Source organism: Tupaia chinensis, unplaced genomic scaffold (genome assembly GCF_000334495.1).
Source record: "Tupaia chinensis unplaced genomic scaffold, TupChi_1.0 Scaffold145741_1, whole genome shotgun sequence".
In the NCBI taxonomy this organism is placed as follows: domain Eukaryota; kingdom Metazoa; phylum Chordata; class Mammalia; order Scandentia; family Tupaiidae; genus Tupaia; species Tupaia belangeri.
The window spans coordinates 600,512-605,318 of record NW_006205599.1 but is presented as its reverse complement, the minus strand read 5'-3'; the positions used below and the strand labels follow the sequence as shown (position 1 = coordinate 605,318).

Below are 4,807 nucleotides of genomic sequence, written 5' to 3'. Positions count from 1 at the left end.
CCAAACTTTTTTCTTTTTTTTAAGAGAGATTTTTGCAATAGGACGAGTGCAATCACTGGAGAGGGAGAGACAGAGAGACAAAAAATCGAGAATTCACCCCCAGGGGGATGGCCACACTGCAATCCCTGCTCCTCCATTCTCCTCTCAGGATGAACATTCTGATGATGAACATGCTAAATAAAAAAAAAAAAAACAGAAATCACTAGGTGGCTTTACTTAGCATGCTTTTTATTACTTGACGTGCTTTAGCTCATACTCTTATGAAAAAAACGCATTATAGGAAAGTTGTTGCTGATGCAAAACAAGAGTGCTCAAAATCAATTTGGATAGCTTGGGAGGGGATGGGCAGAGATTCCAGGAATGAGAGGAGGGAGGACACTAATATCAACCAGGCACATCATTTTGGGCATGCATGCACACACCCCCAGCGTGAGTTTTGAGCCACCGAGTCTGGGACTTGAACTATTGTCGACTATGTGGGAGTCCAGTGATGTAACCATTATGCCATCTGCTGGCCCCTTCTCCTAACTTTTAAAAATTGTATTTAAATACACCATACAACTGAATATTAAAAGTCTCCTTTTCCCCTACAGGTCCTACCGCCTCCACCTACTCTATTTTCTTTCTTCCTTTCTCTCTTCTTTTTCTTTCTTCTTTTTAAAATTTGCCACAGAGCATGTGCAAATTAAGAGACTCAGAGAGAGAGGGAAAGTGGGAAAGCAATCCCCACTGGGTATGGTCCCACCACAACCCCTTTTCCACTTCTCCCTCCTTTCATGATTTTGGGCACACACATTCAGCCCAGGCATTTATTTCAAGTTGCTGAGTCAGGACCTAAACACTATGGTTGGCCCTGTGGGATCCAGCTACTTTAACCACCACATTACCAGCTGGCCCCGCTTCCCACTCTATTTGTTTGTTTACCTTAGGGTGCATGTGGTTGCTGAAGAGAGACAGACAGACAGAGAAAGTGAGAGGGAAAATGAAAATGACAAAGCACCCTAGGGAACCAGCAGTTAGCGTAATGGCTATGTCACTGGACTCCCACGTGGTCGACCGCAGTTCGTGTCCCGGACCCGGTGGCTTAAAACTCACGCCGGGTGCGTGTGCGTGCGTGCCCAAGATCCCGAGAGGAGAATGGAGGAGGAGGGATTGCGGCGTGACCATCCCCCCTGGAGGGTGATTTCTCACTTTCTGTCTCTATGTCTCTCTCTGTCTGTCTGGCGAGCGCACACGCCCTAGAGTGAAAACCTCTCAAAAAAAAAAAAAAAAAAAAAGACAAAGCACCCTTTGGAGGTATGGCCACACTGCAATCCCTTCTCCTCCTTTCTCCTCTCAGGATTTTCTGCATGCAAGTACATGTGCCCAGCGTGTTTTTCAAGCCACCAGGTTTGGGACTCACATTGCAATTGGTCATGTGGGATTCGGTTGCCTTACTCACACCACTGGCTGGTTCCACATTTTTTAAGAACCTTATTTTACAGGTATCGTTTGGCTCTTTATTAATACTTCTGCTACAGAGATGTGAATGTGTTGAAGAAGATCAATTTTTTGAATGCTGGTTACAAATGCAAGGGAATTAAGCAGGTTGCCTGGTGGTTAAGGTGCTGGACTCCTACATTGCTAACTGCAGTTCAAGTCCTGGGCCTGGTGGCTTGCTTTCTCACTTTCCCCCTCTATCTCTGGTGAGTGCACATGTCCTGCAGCAAAAAATATAAAATAAAATGAAATAATGATAATAATAACAAATAAGATTAAATAAATAATTTTTTAAAATATGAGGGGGACAGGGACCAGCAGTTGGTGTAATGTCTGTCACTGGACTCCCAGGTAGTCAACCACAGTTCAAGTCCTGGATCCGGTGGCTTAAACTCACGCCAAGCATGTGAGCATGCGTGCCCAAGATCCCAAGAGGAGAATGGAGGAGAAGGGATTGCGACGTGGTCATTCCCCTGGGGTGTGATTTTTTAATTTCTGTATCTCTTTCTCTCTGTCTTTCTGGCGAGCACACGTGCCCTATAGCAAAAACCTTTCAAAAAAAAAATTATGAGGGGGTCCTCAAAAGCTCATGGGAAATGCATAGTATGAAAAACTTTATGAATTTCAATTTTTTTGCACCGAAATGAAATCATACTTGAGTTCTATTTTTCACACTTTTTTGAAGTCTTTTTATTAAGATAAATCAAGTAAAACTTTGTGTATATACATATAACCAAAACTGCCCTTCTGAAAAAACATTTGCATTTCTTTTAAAAATGGGATTATGATTTTATTTTTTCACAAGTTCATAATACAGTTACATTTGGGAAAGATCATTCTAACTCTTAACATTACATGGAAATAGTTTGCCTTCTTTATGAAAGCAACTAGAGGACCACAAGAATATTGGATGAAACTCTTTTACTTTGTGAAATTATCACACATGTAGGAGTAGAATTAAAATTCAAAGATTCAATATGCAACATACACAAAATGAAATTCACTGACAAAGAAGAAAAATTATTTTTTTCTATATATGCCATCACTATAATCACAAAATGTATAGATTAAGGTTTCAGGTTAGAAACTTTGTGGCCCATAAATATGAAGTCGTTCTGAAATTAAATCAATGCTAAAGAAAAGCTGTGTTTATAAAATATTCAATAAAAATATTTATCTCTATTAACATTACAACATGAAGGTATATATTTCCAGATTATTAAACTATTTAGGGAAGTTTTAAACAATACTCAAAGACTTCCTTTTTTCCGTTTTTTAACCTTTTCTTTTTCAATTTTGTTTTCAACTTCAATCTTGTTTTTAATCTCCTCCATTTTTCCACTCTCTTCCATTTTCTTTAGTCTTCCTCCTCTTTTCCATCTTCTTTCTCTTTTCCATTTTCCCCTAATTTTTATCTTCTTCTTTCTCTTTTCCATCTTTTTCCTCATTTCCATGTTGACTCTTGTTTCTATCACTCTCTTTTTTCTCTTCTTTGCCTTTTACATCTTTCTCCTCCTTTTCATCTCCTTTCACTTTTCCATCTTTTTCCTCTTTCTCATCTTGTTTTGTTTTCCATCTCCTTGTCTTTTCTTTCTTTCTCTTTTTTTTTTTTGGAGAGATTTTCGCTATAGGGCACGTGCGCTCGCCAGACAGACAGAGAGAGACATAGAGACAGAAAGCGAGAAATCACCCCCCAGGGGGGATGGTCACGCCGCAATCCCTTCTCCTCCATTCTCCTCTCGGGATCTTGGACACGCACGCACACGCGCCCGGCGTGAGTTTTAAGCCACCGGGTCCGGGACGCGAACCGCGGTTGACTACGTGGGAGTCCAGCGACATACCCATTATGCTAACTGCTAGTTCCCTCCTTGTCTTTTCTGTCTTTCCCCTCCTTTTCATCTTCTCTCTTTTCCATCTTCTGCTTTTCCATCTCTTCTCTTTTCTGTCTCCTTTTCATCTTCCTCTTTCCGTTTTCTGCCTTCACTCTTATTTCATGTCCTTCCTCTTTTCCATCTTCTCCTTTCTTCTTTCTATCTCCGTCCTCTTTTCCATCTTTGCCTTTCTCTCCTTCGTTTTGATCTACATCATCCTCTTTCAGATCTTGTATGTCTTCTCCTTCTGCTGCCACTGATTCTTTCTTGTCTCCTTCCTCTTGGACATCTTCATTTTTTTTCTTCTTTTATCTCAATTTCTTTTGCAGGAGCCAATGCCTCTGTAGGTTTGGCTTCTCCATTTCCAGGATTTTTGTTGTATTCTTCCTTAACAACTTCTTCCTTGGTTTCAGCAATTGCTTTGGCACTTACATCTATTTTTTCCCCATCAGCTCATTATTTGTCTTTATTTTCCTTTGAGTTGATGCTCTTTTGAGTTTCAATTCCAGGGCAATGGGTGCAGGCATAGCAGACAGTCTGGCTGATTTTTTGGCTCCTGCCTCCTATCACCTTGACCTGCCTTTCTTTGGGGCATTGTTGCAGCTCTCAATGGGAGATCTTAAGAGTCAGTAGGAAAAAAAGCTGAAGGCAGTCTCTGACTGACCACTCAGAGCAACCAGTTTTTCACACACTTTTTGAAGTGCCCTCCTATAAATATTTGTTATGTGGCCCACAAAACCTAGAATATTTACTAACTGGCCCTTTACGTGAAAGTTTGGCGACCCCTGCTTTGGATCATTCTCACTTCCAGTCGTTGTGTCACTGTCCTTCTGTGAGTTTTGCTTATCTGTCCCCTTCTCCACCATCCCCTTACCATCAGTGAAAATGTCTGTGTGGAGTTGCAGGATGTATTCAGAGTGAAAGGTGTGTGTGTGTGTGTGTGTTTTCAATTTGATAATGTCTTCTTTCTTTTTTTATTTTTTGTTGCTCGAGAAGCAAATTTTGGTCACCTGGAAATTTCATCTTCTGATTTAAACACTTATTTAGATGGTATTTATCAGACCCACCTTTAATCCTGATTCAGTAATGGCAGAGAGATGAAATTTTAATGAACACGTAGGATTTGGAGCTCAGCTAAATAGGTGAGCTAGAAGCTGAACAAAAAGTAGGGGTAAAAATGATCAGGGTGAAATGAGCCCTGCCTCAGCTCTGTAGGGAGAAGAGGAGGCGGGCCTGCCTTCGCCACATGGATGCAGTCCATGGTGGTTGCACCATCATCTCAGAACCTTCTGGGGCTGGCAGAGAGTTCCTTGGGTGGCAGTGATGGATGCCGCAATTAGGATCTGTGTTAGGAGAAAACCCCCTTTCATTTACAAAGTGCTGTGATTGGCATTGCCTTCAAAGCGCTACACTTCACACTGTCTTATTCCCATGCCAACGGGCAGGGGCACGAAGAG

At 41.5% G+C, this 4,807-nt stretch overlaps 1 pseudogene; it reads right to left on the bottom strand.

Annotated features, from left to right (window-relative positions):
* The window catches only part of LOC102470433 (high mobility group nucleosome-binding domain-containing protein 5 pseudogene), a 5,918-nt pseudogene extending 1,973 nt beyond the window's left edge, over positions 1-3,945 (bottom strand).
* Positions 3,946-4,807: the final 862 nt, after the last annotated feature.